At 39.9% G+C, this 18,042-nt stretch overlaps 1 protein-coding gene across 2 annotated transcripts in view; it reads right to left on the bottom strand.

The window, feature by feature from the left end:
- The window catches only part of CPNE4 (copine 4), a 684,237-nt gene that overhangs the window by 437,758 nt on the left and 228,437 nt on the right, over positions 1–18,042 (bottom strand). The window contains exon 1 of one of the 2 annotated variants that reach the window (XM_042902930.1): positions 3,782–3,850. The exons of the other annotated variant lie outside the window; for it this stretch is intronic. The gene's annotated coding sequence lies outside the window, so the exon portion shown is untranslated. Of the gene's footprint in view, positions 1–3,781; positions 3,851–18,042 lie in introns of those variants that run through there. 2 annotated transcript variants of the gene reach the window in all.

Here is an 18,042-nt window from a genome sequence, read left to right as displayed (position 1 = left end):
ATATTACTTCAGAAACCCTTATTGCTTTGAAAATGCTGATAATATCTCCTGACCGTGTTTATTTCCATGTGATATTTGATTTGCCTTCCAATCTAGAGTCGATTTCAAACAGTTTAGTCTCACTGCCATAATTTATATCAGAACAAGTAATGTAGCTCATATCTAGTCAAAACTTTAGGGTACAGATATGACAACCTCAGCGAGATGCCACAGGGAACAACAGTTCCAGAACTGTTCAGCGACTACTCTAAGGTCACAGAGGTAGCTAGTTAGTGGCAGAAGTGGCAGAACTAGGACTAAAATCCTGGCCACCTGAATCTTTGTCCAGGGTCCTTTCTTCCATGCTTTTGTAGAGAGAGAAAAACAACAACAAAAATCCTCTTAGGAGTAACTATGACTCATAAAATGATTTCTTTTTTTTTTTTTTTTTTTGAGCAATCATGTCAGAGTGTTGTATTAGAATTTAAACTCCCTTACATCCTAAAGGATTGAGTTTCAGTATACTCCCTGTGACCCTAGGTGAGTAACTTAATCACTCGGACCCTCAGTTTTATCACTGGTTGAACAACGGGAATTCTGGTTAACTCTCAGTATTGCTATGAGGAACAAACCTGTGTGATATTGCCCAACACAAGAACCCATTCAAAGTATCATTCAGCAAATATGCACTATCACAAGGCCGAAGGAAATGGAGTTGGGCTACTTCCCCAGTGAGTGTGCTGTAGTATAACCTTTCCAATGACCTGGCTGAAAGGAAACTGTCATTAAAATATGCATTCAATGTATTACCCCCATTACAAGCAAGCATATCATATTCTCCAAAAGTATTCTCCTCTTTCCCTGTTCCCTACATCTGACTCTCAAGATCCAAACCTAGAAGACTGAAGGCAGACTATGTAGGATGGAAGGGGGCTTATGGTCCCTCATTAAAATCCTTAAACCATGCCCTTAAAGAAAGGCCAGCAGGTGAAAAGACTAGAGACCATGGGGATGGCACCACCAAGAATCATACAAACTAGGTATCACAGAGTAACTTCCATCTCTCTCTCTCTTGCTCTCTCCTTTCTCTCTGTCAAGACCCAGGTCTGCCACTACATACACCTCACCAAGTCCTGCCCATTCCACTTCCAAAACATTTCTCCTTCATTAACTTATCTCCATTCCAACCAAACAAATCTAGATTGCCTCATTCATTCCCCAGCAAATTCACTTCCTACATTCTAAGCTTTGTAAGGGGTGTTAATCTGCGGGGATAGAGTTCACTGAAGAATATCTTTGGCTCCTGTGGATATCCTCACTTTAATTACCACCTAACAGGTCTCCTGGCTTCCTTTCTTACCACTGTAATCCATCTCATGTGAAAGGCCATTATCATCTTCCTACTCAAGAAAAAAAAAAAAAAAAAAAAAACCACTGGACTCCCTGAAGTTCTTAGAATTCCATGCATATACAAATGTCCACGAATTTGCTATCACCCTTTGTTTAGACTCCCCTTTTAACCTGGCAAATTCCTTCTAACTTATAAAAAATATATTTTTTTCCTTCACTTCCTGGCTCACAGCTTCCAAAACCCTTGGAATTTCCCAAGCATTGAAAGTGATAAACTTGTCTTTTTTTTTTTTTTTTTTTAACATTGATGAAGTGACTTTTGGAAGCCACCTAAGGATGGGGGTTGGTTGCCAGTGGAGATGACCATGTGATTAGAAGGTTAAAACTTTCATACCCATCCCCTGACCTCCAGGGAAGGGACAGGGGCTGGAGATTGAGTTGAATCACCAACGGTCAGTGATTTAATCAATTTATGCCTATGTAATGAAGTCTCTATAAAACCCAAAGGAATAGGGTTTGGAGAGCTTCCAGATTGGTGAACACATGGAGATCTGGGGAAGAGTGGTACACCGAGATACAGCATGAAATCTCTGTGCCCTTTCCCCATACTTTGCCCTGTACATCTCTCCCATTTGGCTGTTTCTGAGTTATATCCCCTTATAATAAGCTGGTGATCTAGTAAGTAAAATGTTTGAGTTCTGTGAGCCATTTTAGCAAATTAATCAAGCCCAAGGAAGGAGAAAGTCACAGAGGACCTCTGATTTATAGTCAGTTGGTCAGAAATATAGATAATAACCTGGGCTTTCAACCAGTTTCTGAGGTGGGAGAGGGGGCAGTCTTGTGAGACTGAGTCCCCAACCTGTGAAATCTGATGCTATCTCCTAGTAGATATTATGAGTTGAGTTGAATTCTCAGACATCTTGCTACTACCTGAGAATTGCTACTTGCTACTACCTTGCTACTACCTACCTACTGTCTACCCCCACACAAACACATGTTAGTATTGAGTCCAGAACACCCTTTATACCCTTTACTGTTCAAGGTCCTGCCTTTTTCTTAGCTCCCACAGCAAGTTGCTTGTGCTTTCATTATGGCTATTCTCCAAATGCATTATGGGTGGTTGCCTCCTTCTGTTTGATCCATTAAACTAAGGACCTCCCAAGATCAGAATTTTCCCTTTACTTTCTTTTTCTTTAATGCCCACCCAACAAGTACTCAGTGCTTAGCACACGCTCAGTCAAAGGTAAATGATGAGACATCTTTCTCTTTCCAACGTGTTTCAACAACCACTCTGAGAGCCAACTCTGACAGTTATAATCAGTGCATTGCTTTATTTTCATTCAGTGTTTCATCTTCTCTCACTTCCTCTGGGCCCAACTCTCATGCTATGAACAACAACAACAACAACAACAAATGTGCTCAGATGCTCCAGAGCAAAATCCAGACCATCCTTCTGAGTGACAGCCACACAAAAAAGAATATATATTAGAGCTATATGTCAAATATTCCTTCTTTCTTTCTATTCATTCACTCAACAGCATTTATTGAGCACCTAATATGTGGAGGGGCCGTCTAGGAACTTAAACATTTATAATTGAGTATTTATCTAAGTCATGGCATCTTAAGCAAATGGATGAGTTTCTGGTGGGGAATGCATCTATGGAGCCCCTGAAACTAAAAAAAATTTCAAGTGTGCAAATACATTTTCCTAGATTTCAGCAGATTCTCAAAAGAGTCCCTGATTCAAAAACCTTAAGAAGCATTTTCTAAACTCTGTTTAAAACATACATGTATACCTGAACAAGTTCTAAGACTTTGCCATTTGTATATGAAAGGAATCCTTATTCTTTTATAAAACACCTTGTTCAAGCTTCAAGAGATGTAGCATACATTAATTTACAAGTGGACCCTTTAAGTGTATTTAAACCTATTTTTTAAGGATGTCCCTTTTTCATGTAGTATAATAAGCTCTACAAGGATATTCAAGGCTGTGTCTTGATTGTTTCTTTTTCCTTGCAGGCCACCAACAGTACCCTGAACACAGGACTCCATAACCTGAGAGCACAGGTGTAAGGGGGAAACACAGTGACTTATTAAGATGAAAGTGACCCCAAAATACAAATACAATTATTAAATTTTCCCCTATTCCTTTTTCCCTTTCTAGTTCCTAAATAATACAAATATGCTTGACAACACCATGTCAAAAAAAAAAAAAAAGAAAAGAAAAGAAAAAGAAAAGAAAAAAAGCATGACTTTGGAATTAGACCTAAGGACCTGGATTCTAGGCTCTCCTCTCCCATTACCAGCTGTGACCATGGGCAAGCTGCTTGACCTCCACAGGCTTCTTCTACTTATAAAATAAGTTTCTGTTAGAATTCAGTGAGACATGCCTAGTAGAGTATCTGTTCTCTATATATAATAGAGGTTTGTGGACATAATTGATGTTGCTCACCAAGTGTTTCTGGTTCTTCCTTTTTCCAGGCAAACTTCCCTGCCCTCTTCAAGTTGAATGCAATCACATGACTTCCTTTAGCCCGTGAGAAGGGAATGGAAGTTACTTATTTCACTCTGATGAAGTTTCAAGAATCAGTGTGTGAGCCTCCAGTTTCCTTTCCAATGCCCTGGAGATGGTAGAAGCACGTGTTGAGGTGATGCCTCAGATATTATGTGTCTCTGGAGTAACTTCAGTGAATATAAACACACACCAACCTCAGCTGGACCTATAGTATGGGCAAGAAATACACTTCTCTTGTATTAAGTCGCTGAGAGCTGGGGCTTATTACAATGGCATGAGCCAATGGCAAAATTCCGACCAAGACTGTGCTTAATAAATATTAGTTCCTCTTCCTGATTAAGTTTCATTAGTTGCACATTTCCTTGTTGCATTTTGTCCTTAGAAAATAATCCAATCAAAAAATTCACTCTGACATGAATAAAATGTTTAATACTGTTTACTTGACAGAGCATCTGGGCAAGAAGTATATAATCTATTATGGTTTCTTAAAATTGAACTTTTATTTAAAAACAACTCAAGGTGAGAAGGGTGATCATCTTTCCCTGTGTTGCACTTTCTAGGATATCTGGTGGTACTGCTCTTTATTGCTTTCTCCACTTCTGGAAACTAAATCTATCCAGAACCTAACAGCTTCACATTAGAGTCAATTATCTGGCTAGATCACTTATCACAAAACTGTAAAGTTGTATGAGTTAGCATATGTATGTATAGGGGTTGATGGAGGGTTACTGTTACCTCCCATTACTAACGTGAATATAGAATGAATTAAAATAAACAGTTTGAGAGGTTTCCTGATTATCCATTGCCCCAAAACTTAGGGGGTTAAAACAAAACCTATTTTATTGTATCTCATAGGTTTTGTAAGTAAGGAATTTGGGAAGGGTTCTTCTGGGTGATTCTTCGGTTCCATGTATTGGAATGTTCCTTGTATGAGGTCACTCAGTAGTGTTTATCTGGTGGCGAAGCTGGTCTAGGGAGTTCAAGATGGCTTCACTCACATACCTGACACCTTGGTGGTAATAGCTGGAAGGTGTAGGCTCATCTGGCTCTGTCAACTGGAGTGCCTGCTCCAACATGGTAGTCTCAAGGTAACTGGATTTCTTACATGGTGAATTGAGGTACACAGAGAGAGTATTCCAAGGCAGAATCTGCAAGATTTCTTAGGACCTAGCCTTAGAAATCCCAGAAATCACTTCTGCTGAAATTTATTGGCCAAAAAAACCAATTATCCTATATTCAGCTCACAGGGAGGGGGATTTAGAGTCTATGTCTCAGTGGGAGTGCTACCACAGCATTTGTAATCATCTTTATTATACCATGAAACAGAACCTCTTAACTGCTTCTCTGGTTTCCTATGAAATCTCTGGATCCAAAAACTCCAATGACTATAAGCTTTGATGAGCAAAAAGTAATTCTCTTAGAGTTTAAATGTCTTCCTTGGTTACCCAGAGGGTTTACCTGGATTCATTTACAAAATCTCTACTGTTATAGATATTTCCTTGCTCTTCCAGATGCACTCTTCACCATTACTCCATCGCTATATTCCCTGGAAATCTGACCTGCATTGGCTACATCGGGGACTCCCTTATCCTCTGGTTTCTCATTGGATGCAGTCAATCGGAGGTGCTGGAAGAGGAGTATAGGGCAAAAGGAGAGTGAGCAAGGGCATTACTACCCAGCTCCCTCCCATGTGGAGCATTGTGGTTGGTCATGTTCCTCTAGCTAGGCTGAGGTCACAACTCCTGTCAGACATCACCCACTTGAGACAGCTATTTTCTCTAATCTCAATAACACCTTCTACTCTTGTCCCCTCAGGCCTAGCAGTGATAGCAGTTTTAAGAGAAGTAAAAATAAAATGCATTCAGGTTTTATTAAAACAGTTTAAAATTAAATCTATTTCAGTCCTCTCTGAGGGCAGTGTTGAGTAAAAATATATTCTTAGATTATTTCTTGTGTGTTAACATCAAAATATTTCTTAATGAGAAATCAATGAGGAGATTACTGTTGAATTCATTTCTTGAAACGACTCTATGTCAAAAAGCAACAACAACAAAACTACCTACAAAAAGTTGATCATCAACAGACCAGCAGGTCTGAAATATTTCCTCACTTGGACTAGAAGATGTGAAATATTCTCTCAGACCACAGACCTGAAATACCTTACCAAATGATCTTCAAATTTCAGTTCTGACTATTCAATTCAGTCAAATTTTCCAAACGTTTATAAAGCATTATCTGTTGAGCACACAATGGAACCACTTACTTACCTCACTCACTAGCCTGTTGACTTTTGATGGTTCAGGATAGGCTCTTGGTTGCCTTTGCGCCCCTTCATTTAGCTCTTTGCCTAGCATTTGGTAGATGTTTAATGAATGTTTGTAGAACAAATAGATGAAGGAATGAATGAGAGAATGGCAAAGCATGTAAACTTAAGAGAAAAAAATGTACATGACAACCAAAAGTCAGAATTGTGATTCATGAAACTTCTTATCAGAGGAAAGTAAATACTGTTCTCTCAGAGTCTTTGAAGTCAATGAAAAGACTCAGGGTTATACATTAATACTCTCTCGGCACACAAAGGTCTCCCTGCCGCCATTAAGTATACCCTCCAGTATGGCAAAAAAAAAAAAAAAAAAAAAAAAAAAAAAAAAAGTTCATAGCTCTCCACCTGGTGAATTCCCCAAGTTAAGTTAGCCAACTCCAAGTCTCATCCTAGCATTTAGAATCAGAGTTTCCTTGTCTGGGGTAAGTAAGTACACAGAACTAGAACAATGATAATCCCTAGTGACTTTTGGTTCCTTCTTAAATAAACAGATAACATTACTGGGGAGATAGAATTCTAGTCTTTTCTGTTGGAATTCCACAGGAGAAAACACTGTACCCCACAGGCAGCTGCTGTTCTCATGGAACAAAGGATGTCTCTCACCTCTGGGAGGAATCCTCTAATAGTTTTAAAGGGCCAAAACATCATTCCTACACCCCAGACTAGAAACTGGAAGAGTATGACAATGGAGAGGAGGCCAAATGGTACAGAGGACTCAAACCATGAATAGTTCTATTTCTGAAAGTTACCTCTGGACTAGACCTCAGTTCTCATCCTACCCCTGTCTTCCCCCTCACCCAAGTTACCTTGGACAAGCCATTCATGTTTCTAGGCTTCTGTTTCTTCCTCCACAACTGGAAGGGTTAAAGTAGGATATTCATAATGGACTTACCCCAGATCAACCATTCGAAGATTGCAGGTTTCAAGGAAAACCTAGCAACAAAGCACTAACATATAAAAAGAGAATGAAAGCATAGGGGAACCTGGGTGGCTCAGCCCGTTGGGCATCCAAATCTCGATTTCGGCTCAGGTCATGATCTCATGGTTTGTGCAATCAAGCCCCACATCAGGCTCTGCACTGAGCATGAAGTCTGCTTAGGATTCTCTCTCTCCCTCTCTCTCTCTCTCTGCCCCTCCCCTGCTCACATGAGCGTGCTCACTCTCTCTCTCTCTCTCTCTAAACATTTCTTAAAAAGAGAGAATTAAAGCATAACAAAAATCTGCAGCTTAGGTTACTGCCATCTTTTTCCCATCACGTGTACATACTCCCTAACTTCTCCCTTGGCTCCAAAACTCCACCTGGTTGTAATAGCAGAGTGTGATTTAGCGCAAACTCCCAGTGAATCTGGTTATTTAGAGAAAAATCATTTTATACAACTCATTAGTGTATGAGAGCCACCTTAAAAGCTACCAAAATCTGAGTTTATGAGCAAGGTTGGAGATTTTCAAATGTATTCAAGATTTTCAGGTGATCTTCAAAAAATTCTTATGATTTCAAGTCCTACCCAGCCTCTGTTCTATGGACTTTACTGTTTCCTTCATCTCCCCGGAGTTCATCGAAGTGTAGACTGAAAAAAATGTCAATTTTCTTCACCAAGAATTCAAGGTAATAATAACAGAAATAAGTAATGAGATATTTACAGCAGCACTATCAACAATAGCCAAAGTATGGAAAGAGCCCAAATGTCCATCCATGGGTGAATGGATAAAGAAAATGTGGAGTATTACTTGGCAATCAAAATGAATGAAATCTTGCCATTTGCAACTACGTGGATGGAACTGGAGGATATTATGCTAAGTGAAATTAGTCAGAGAAAGACAAAAATCATATGACTTCACTCATATGAGGAGTTTAAGAGACAAAGCAGATGAACATAAGGGAGGGGAAACAAAAATAATATAAAAACAGGGAGGGGGACAAAACAGAAGAGACTCATAAATATGGAGAACAAACTGAGGGTTGCTGGAGGGGTTGTGGGAAGGAGGATGGGCTAAATGGGTAAGGGGCACTAAGGCATCTACTCCTGAAATCATTGTTGCACTATATGCTAATTTGGATGTAAATTTTAAGAAATTAAACATATATATATTTATACATATATGTACATAAATATATATAATAATAATAATAAATAAATTTAAAAAATAAATAAGTAATGAGAAAGAGGAGATGGAGGAGAAGGGATCTCACGTTTATATAGGCCCTTGCATGGAAAAGGCATGGATTCTAAATGCTTCATATATATTAATTTATTTCTTTTTACAACCCTGAACGGCAGAGAACATATCATCCCACTGGAACACAAGGAAACTGGGGATAAAAAAAATTAAGTAATTTTCTCAAGGTCTCCCAGCCAATAAGTGGCAGACCTGGGATTGAAACCCAGGCAATTTGATTCCAGAGTCAATGCTTTTCAACCCATTATACTGAACAACTTCTCCCCCTCGCCCCGCCATGGGAATCTTCAGAAGAAATCTGAAGGAATGCATTGAATAGTTACAACAGTGGAGAAATGAGTGTGAATGTTTATCTCTAAGGTCAGTTTAATCTGTATATCTATTTAACAATTATCTGGGAGGAGTAGAGATGTCAAAAGCACTTATCTTGTCAAAAGAAATTGGTTCACCAAGCATAGCATTGATGTTTTTCCCCTAAGAATTCAGCACAGATTAGCAAGGTGCCTAGCCACAAAATATGCATTCTCTGGGCTCTTTACCCTGACTATTCAAAATATGTTATCCCAAACTACATGGCCAGACCAGTTGCTTTAAATCACCATGGCAACCAGAGTCAGTGGAGATGCCCCCATGGAAAGACAGGAGAAGGGCTGTCATTAAAATCCTGTTTGTGGTAGAAAGGGGGTATTTGGAGAAAATCTGTCCTGCGGGAGATCTTTCACTTTAGGAAGAAAAACACCCTTGCTTTTGTCAGAACTTTCTGTTCTCAGCTTCTTAATATAGTTGTTTGTTCTTATTCTCCCTGGAAGAGATTTAAGAGAAACCTTATCTTCTGCTTGCCTTCACAGCTATACATTGTAAAATCTATTGTGCATGTATATATATGCAGACGCCCACATTTATACATAAATACATACATGTGCATGTATGTATATACACATAAACACTAAATGCACATTATATACACACATAATGTGCACATTCATACACATTATATACACACATAATGTGCACATTCATACACATCTAACACTTACATACACACACATACTGACTTCCCAACTTCTCACCATGGCACTCTCAGCTCACGATTCTGACAGATAACCTATCCATCTGGAAGCAGACTCAGCTGAGAGAGACACCAACCAGCATCTTCTCTCCCCTGCCTCTAATGAAAAAAGGACCAACATGGATGTGATCTGACTCAGCAAGGTTGCCACTGGCATAAAAATGTCTCTGCTTGCATGCTTGCTCTGTCCTTCCTCCATGCTATGCCAAAAGCACCAGGCCTGTCTGCCCATTGTCTCCCCTGTCACCCCAGCCTGTTCAAAAGTGATGCGAGAGAGAGAACCAGCCATTTTCCCCCAAGTTATACCATTAATTTCTAGCAGTGGTTTTGAAACCATCATCGACTTGAGATTGGGGCTCAGAGAAGTTGGCAAAATTTCTCTTGCAAGAGAGACTGCCTGCCAAATTTTAACTAGATTCTGGAGGTTCAGTGAGATGGTGTCTAAATGCCCCTTTCAAGTCTGAATTGATTAGTCAGGAGATCCTAGTCGAGGTCATAAGGAAAAATAGAAAACAGTAAAAGAAGTGGCCTGCTGGAAATACAGACAAAAGTGCACGTTTCCATGGCATAGTAGAAAAGCCATGAGTGACAAGATAGGAGGTTCTGCTCCTCACCACAGTAGGTGACTCAGGCATGAGACTGACTTTCCCCAGATGCTTAGTCCCTCCACTCTGAGAATGAGGAGCTGGATTCAATTTCCTTGTCACGTCTTCTACCAACTCCCAGCCTAGCCTCCTAAGCTATGACAAGCCTGGGTACTACAGGCTCCCACTTCTTCAGCCCTTTTCACCTCCCATCCAGGAAAATCTACTCATGCTGCTTCTACAGGCCCCAAGTGCCAATGCTGCAGAAATAAACAGCCTGACATCTGTATCTACAAGGGGAAATGCATGATCAGCCTAAAAAGAATGAGGTGGCTCTGTACCCATTGACATCCTAAGGTACATTGCAAAGTAAGGAAATCAGGATGCAAACTGCATGTTCTAAGAGTTGCTGTTTGTGTACACAAGTAGCTACAAACTTATACCTGAATACATACACATTTATGTCTAGGATGCACAGAATTTATCCAACAAATATATACCAAGTTATGAGGAAATGGTGGACAAATAAATAGAATCCTTACGGCATGGCTTGTAACAGCCAAAATGAATGAATGACTGAACAAACGAGTGAGTGAATGAATGAATGAATGGGATAATTGAAATGTCCACTGATAAAAGGCACATAGAATAGATGACAACTTTTCCATACTATGCAGCTGTGACAAAGAATGAAACAAACCTGAGGATACTGACATAAAAAGACCTCTAAAGATATACTTGTTGGTGACAAGAAACCTTAATAAGCTCTCTCTAGTATTCTTTTTTTTTTTTTTTTTTTTTTAATTTATTTTTGGGACAGAGAGAGACAGAGCATGAACGGGGGAGGGGCAGAGAGAGAGGGAGACACAGAATCGGAAACAGGCTCCAGGCTCCGAGCCATCAGCCCAGAGCCTGACGCGGGGCTCGAACTCACGGACCGCGAGATCGTGACCTGGCTGAAGTCGGACGCCTAACCGACTGCGCCACCCAGGCGCCCCACTAGTATTCTTCTTCAAAAAGAAAGTGCCCTCTCCTTCCTTTCTCTTGCCCCTGTCCTCTCTCCTACAGAACATTCAATCCTTGGAATATAGAAGTAATCCAATGTATGGCAAAAAAAAAAAAAAAAAAAGAATCTCCTTAAAGTTCAAAATATACAGTAAAATTTGGAATTCCAAACTCTTCCGCCCAGTTATAATTCAGCAACTTAAAACCAATATCATGTATATAGCCAGTTATAAACCAATACCATGTATACAAGTAAAACTCGATTTAGAAAGCAGTGGGCATGGTGAGGACAAAGACGCCTTCCACACCACCAATCTGACGTGATCATTCCCTGGATTTGAGAACAAGGGGAATAAAGGTATATAAGCATTTGTCATGGATTCTTTCCCTTCATGTCTGAGGAGCCCAGGAAATGTTCCAGAAAGTCAGAGATACTGATATCCACACTGTCTTCCTGGGGAAACTGAGCAAAGCAGTTGTAGCCACACCCTCCACTGAAGACAAGCTCTGTACGGAATCCTTGGAGCCAGCTGACATACATCAGTGTGTCCTATGTGCCTCATGAGAGTCCCTATGTCTTCAGGCCAAAAATTACTGTATTTGGAAAATTACTTATTTGCAAAATAAAAATGATGAAGCAGTTAAAGATACTAGGAAGTAATTGTCTCATCTTTTTCTCCTTTAAGAAGGTTTTCTTTGCTCAAATCAGCATTACTTATCACTTTAGCAGGAACATCTGGGCCAGGAGTCTGGGGTGAGAGGGAGATTTACTCTTACAAGGTTTAAAATCCTTTTATACTATGACCATGGTTTACTTTCCTAATCAAAAACAAAAGTTTGGTTCATATAAAAATGAACAAATAAATGAAAACTCCACAATGAGAACAGAAAACTTTAATAAAGTTTGCCTAAGCTATTTTTCCTTTAAGAGATCAGCCTGTGTGTAGCAATTTGGGTATGAAATGCTATAAGGGAAAGAAGTCTATTGGTTGGGTTTTTAATTTTTTTTTCCTGAAGGAAGAGCTGGAGGAAAAGTAGGAGAGGAAGAGAAGAAAACAAGAGAAATAAGTCTTCTCCTGAAGTAATCTCCTAAGAGGAATGTCAGAAAATTATGTCTAGCATCAGGCTGCACTATACCCAAGAGGAAAAGTAATTAAAGGAAGCTGGGGGCAGGGATGGGAGGCAGGGTAGGAATCATACAAATGATCAAGGAAATTACTTCTGAGTAAGAGCCAAAGGAAATGACCTGGTTGTGTAATGGCTGGTGAAGGATTTGACAATTGGATTCTAAATATCTGAAAGAAAGAAATATCCAACACTAAAAAATGAATAAGTGATAAAGGAAAAATATTTCCATTCTTGATAAACCCACTTTACGTGAACCTAATTCATTCTTTCCCCCAACAATCTTTGTAAAGATGCAAATCAAGTATGAACTAATTCTGGTCAGCAACAACGTTTAAGTAGCCTGGAGTTAAAGCGGTAAAGGGGAGACATAGCCAGAGAGGAACAAAGACCAGGCTCCTGTTATAGACAAGAAACGGACAGCAGCAGAGAATAGGTAAAAATTGCCGGTTTCCTCCCAGGTTGCATTTCAATTGTTTAGTAAGTAAACCAAATCGCTGGGGAAAAAAAATCTTCACCACATGGGTGATAATCAGGTCAAGCAAGACACCATTTTGTCATTATAATAATAAACAAGATACAGTAATAATTAGCCATCACAACACCTCCTTTCATGATTGTGAAAAGTAGCACAAGAAAAACTCACCCCTCAAACAAGACCTGCATCTGAAGTGGCATCTATGCAAACAATCTAGTAAATTCATGTGCACTTTCTCTCTGATAGATAGATAGATAGATAGATAAGAAAATACCAGGCTTCACAAGAGTCCAGTCAATCTGCAATTATTCATTGCACACCTATGCACAGGATGCACATATATGCAGGTCCATCAACTTGAAAAAACAAAGTGCTAGATTTAGAAACTGAAGTCACATAAAAGGAGTAATTGGTTTCTCAAATATAATTATTCTACATTGATTTATTATAACTTCTTATCCTTTTTACCAGGATGAGAGTTTATGGTTCAAGGAAGATCATAACTTCCACCCTATTTGTGTATTTTATTGCCAGGATCATTGGTGGAATATTGTTAATATTTGCTTATGTGAGTTTTACATTTGTCTATGTACTAAAAAATTCATATTGATAGAAAAAAGAGAAAAGGCCAAGATTTATTTTCATATATATGAAAACTTTGACGTCGCTTATCATGAAACTATCTAAAAGTACTCTGTCCACCTTATCTTCATGGATGCTCTGAAATTTATTCTTATGTTGTGTGGGAATACGTTTAGGAATTCCCTGAGCTTGCACCAATGGGTTAACAAGGCTGAGGACAAAAGCATCCAGAGTAGGTAAACAGGGCAAAAGCACCCCCAACATAGAACAAAAGCATAGAGCCGGAAGCTGCTTCCACAGGACAAAAGCATCTAGAATAGGTAAACAGGTAAATAGGGCAAAAGACCGCTGTAGCAGGGTGAAATTGCCTGGAGGGAACTAGCAAAAGAAAGGTGCCTTATTGACCCTGAGGTAGCATGCTCTGTCTAATCCCCTAGGCAAGTTAAGATCAACAGACATGGCGCCTGGTGCCTGCCATAAACAGCCATCTGCTCAGTGCTGGGATTTTGTTTTGTATTGACCCAAACCCCTAACACCACATATCTTCAAAACCCCCTTTTTCTCACACACTTGAGTTAATGATCACGGTTTCATTGTCTCTTTCTGCACGTCCAGCACATTTGTAAGCCTTCTGATCCTAATGAATACAGAACAAGGACCCTTACTTGGGGCTCTCGTCTCCTCCCAGACATCAGCCTCTCTCGTATTCAATTCTGCATCTGCTCTCTTGCTGGACAAGAGAGAACTCCAGACTCAAAATCTGTGACAATGTTGAAATAATAGATAGTGCTGATTTGAACAAAAGTTTCTTAATGGAGAAAAAGATGAGACAAGTATTTCCCAGTAACTTTGTCTCATTTTTATTTTCCAAGTCATTTCACCAAAATTATTTTCTAAAAATTGAAATTAGAAAATACTGTAACCAAATAAAAAGAAAGAAAGAAAATACTATAACCACACTAATATTGAATTATACTTTTGGTAAGTTTTAGATTTTCTTATTAAAAACCACTAACCTATAAATATCTAAATTTTTAGATACTTGAGTTTAGGGCTTTGGGAATTAACTCTAGTTAACTCCAGTTAATTTGATATTTGGCTAAATTTATTTTAAAAAGAGAGACAGAGAAAGGGATACTTAAGAGTTATTTTTCTCAAAATGTGTATAATTTTGTACTGCCATTTAAAACACAGAACCTGACAGGACTAATTTACATTTACATCATACTGAGATTGTTTAATTGCTAGAATGCCACATTGCATCTTTAAAATATATACCTATTATAAATTCCTTGCTTCCATGTGGAGCTACAAGAAAAACCTAATTTATAGAAAAAGAGCTCTTTAAAAATATGCAGTAAATTCTTAGACTTCTAAAGTCTTCCACCTAAATATTTACCCAGTTATAAAACCAATACCGTGTATACAAGTAGAACTCAATTTAGAAAGCGGTGGGCATGGTGAGGACAAAGACGCCTTCCACACCACCACATCTGACGTGATCATTCCCTGGATTTGAGGACAAGGGGGAATGAACGTATATAGACATTTGGTATGGATTCTTTCCCTTCGTGTCTGAAGAGCCCAGGAAATGTTCCTGGGATGTCAGAGATACTGATATTCACACTGTCTTCCTGGGGAAACTGAGCAAAGCAGTTGCAGCCACACCCTGCACTGAAGACACTCTGCATGGAATCCTTGGAGCCAGCTGACATACATCAGTGTGTCCCATGCGCCTCATGAGGGTCCCTGTGTCTTCAGGCCAAAAATTACTGCAGTGTTGTGAATACAGGAGAAGCATGAGATAATCACCAAGCCCTATAGGGAATTCAGGAATCTTGCCAAAAGCAACCAGAAGCACCTTGCTTTGGTGGCTGATGTAAGACTTGGATACTCCTACCCAGACCTCAGCATTTGGGACAACCCCTTTTCAAAAAACTATTCCATGGGCTCCTCAGCACAACAAATTGGCCAGACAGGTAATTTTTCCTTTTCAGTGGAGATTTGGGGAGACTTTGCTCCTTCCAAAGGCCATACAGATGAGCCAAGCTTCCACAGAAATCTCCTAACTCCCCATTCTGTGGTCCTTCCACTGAGCCACTCTGCCTCTAGACAAATCTGTGCTTTATCATAGTAGCATTGGATGGTTAAAACAGTACTGTTCCCCATCCACCACATGAAAAGTAAAACCGCATAAGGGTGTGTGTGTGTGTGTGTGTGTGTGTGTGTGTGTGTGTGATTTTAATCCAACAGCAGCGATGTTTGTTCATGCAAAAAGAAATATGCCATGAGACATTTGTGAAAACTGGAGCTACAACTAGTCTTAGGGGATGAACTAATGCTCCTTTGACCATACTAACCTTCCTGTCTCACAGTAATTGATCAGCAAACCAACTTCTGGTGTGAAGAACTCTTCCATATATAGCAACTACTAGTGAGTGTTTGTGGAGCTACCATAGATGTCAGCCCTTATGAGTCCTAACCTTTTGGCCCTGAACTATTTCTATGTATGTCAGTCCAACTTCCAACTGCCACTACCTACATCTCTCTGCTTGAGGACTGTCTCCGGTCACTGGATCCTGCTCTGCTCATATACATGGCAAGTTGTAGTGCCAGGGAATTCAGAACCAATGACTGGCAGGAGTTAGTGGATTCATGCATCAGCTTCCTCTATCTTCAGAGTTCCTCAGTAGGATTAAATTCCAATTGCCTACAGCACAAATTGGCTCAATAACGTACCGTTTATTGGCTTCCGTCTCTTCCTGCCTCACTTCTTCATGCCTTACCAGTATTTCCTGAGTGGATCTTCCAAATCTGACATGATCATTCATGATTTGAGAACAAGAAAGAGTTCCATTGTGCCAGGTTTGAAGCTTAGTGTATTGCCTGTTTCATCTTAATTAATCCTCACAACAATCCAACAGATTATTTTTTATATTCATCTTATAGATGAGAAGCATGAAATTTACAGATATAATAACTTGACTACCAGTTGCTCAGCTAGGAGAAGAGTCATGATCCAAAGGCAGATCTATTTGATTCCAAAGTCTTGTTTTTAACCAAGAATCACAGTCCTTTATCAGTGTAGCTCCACAGGTTTACATACCAAAAATCTGCAAAAGATCTTGAATCACTTTTCAGTCAGTGGCATTCAATGATCAGTAGAGATATAATAAGTCATACACCCATTAATTCTAAGAGCATACTAGATTCAATGAAAAACTCTTAGGTGAGATGCAGTAATGAATACTGTCACTGATTTCTGCTATGTTGTCCCTGTAGTGAGTAGAACACTGTGTCTAATGGCCTAAGTAAGACCAGACCATAGTGACTACTAGAAGCATGATTCCAAGGATTTCCAACCAAGCTGGATGGAAGAAACATAATAATCATGCCCATCTTTTTATACCCCCAAAGGAGTGGACACATTGCCAACATTACTTAACATAAACATATTATTAATTGCCAAATGGTAAGTTGGGGTTGGCAAAAGTGAAAGCTTGATCAGACAACAGGAACAACCACTTTACAACTACATTGACTAGATTAAGCATTGCTCCTTAGCAGTATTTACCAACAGGGAGTGTGTGGTGGCAAAACAGCTCTCCAGGAGGAGATGGGGGAAGAAGCAGAACCTGATTGGTAGTGTTTGCCGATTTTTGTGGTGTAAATACTCCCACCATGGCCAATTTCAAGCTACCAATGTGTTGTCATTGAATTCATAATTGGAAAGAGAAGCACAAAATCTGCCTTCCCATGCCAGTATGAGCCAGCTCTGGCACGCCCCTGCTCCCGTGGGATGATGATAACAGAAACCAAAGGCTTAACTATGTCTTCTTTGGGTTCTAGGGAAGGTGGGAGCAGAGAAAAGCAATAAACTGAGAAAGCAGGCAAGATCTGCTCTAGGCAAGTTCTGCCTCATTCTGCGAGGTAAAGACTGTTCTTTCCCAGCATAGATCAGAGAGACAAGAGGAGCTGTGCAACGTAGGAGGTACAGAGCAGCGGTTGTTGACATCAGCTGCATAGTAGAATCCCCTGAGGCCTGTTTAAAAATCCTGCTTCCTAGGACTCACCCATGGCCAATGAAGTCAGAACCTCTGGGAGTGGTACCCAGGCATCAGCTGTTAGCGACAACACGCCGGTGAAAATGAACACTCCATAACCACACTTCTCAAACTTGAATGTGCATGCAACCCACCTGGGTATTTTGTGAAACTGCAGGCTCCCAAAATATTAAGTAAAAAACAGTGGTACTTTCTAAGTTCAGGAGCAGGAAAAGCTACTAAGCTAATTAATAGCAAGAGAAGTAAGACTAGTGGTCACCTCTGAGAGAGTACTGAGTAGAAAAAGGAAGGAAACCCTCTTGGGTGCTGGCAGTGTTTTACATTTGATCCAGAAAGTGGTAACACAGGTAACACACTAAGTTGTACACTTAAGTTTAGTATACTTTCTACACTGTACTGTATACATGGTATATCTCAACAATAAGAGTGGTACTAGGTGGGGGGCGGGGGGCGGGGAATGCAGAATCCAATTTAGTAGATCTGGACAGGTCCTGAGATTCTGGATCTCTAACAAGCTCCTAAGCAACGCTGATGCTATTGGTCTGACCATGTTTTGAGTCTCAAGGCTCTAGACTGGAATCAGGACTTAGATGTCAACTTGCTATAAGTGTTACCTATAATGTGCCAGGCAGACGGCTGCGCCCAGTTGGTGTAAAACAGGAAGCCCATGACTAAGCCTCAAGCACAGTGCTGCCCCTAAGGAAGTCAGTCTACTGAGGTCAAACAATTAATGTAACAAATTCATTCACTGATTTAAAATGTCTCAGGGGTTCCTGGGTGGCTCAGTCAG

The sequence above is a fragment of the Panthera leo genome, chromosome C2 (assembly GCF_018350215.1).
Source record: "Panthera leo isolate Ple1 chromosome C2, P.leo_Ple1_pat1.1, whole genome shotgun sequence".
In the NCBI taxonomy this organism is placed as follows: domain Eukaryota; kingdom Metazoa; phylum Chordata; class Mammalia; order Carnivora; family Felidae; genus Panthera; species Panthera leo.
This window is presented reverse-complemented; position numbering and strand designations above follow the sequence as displayed.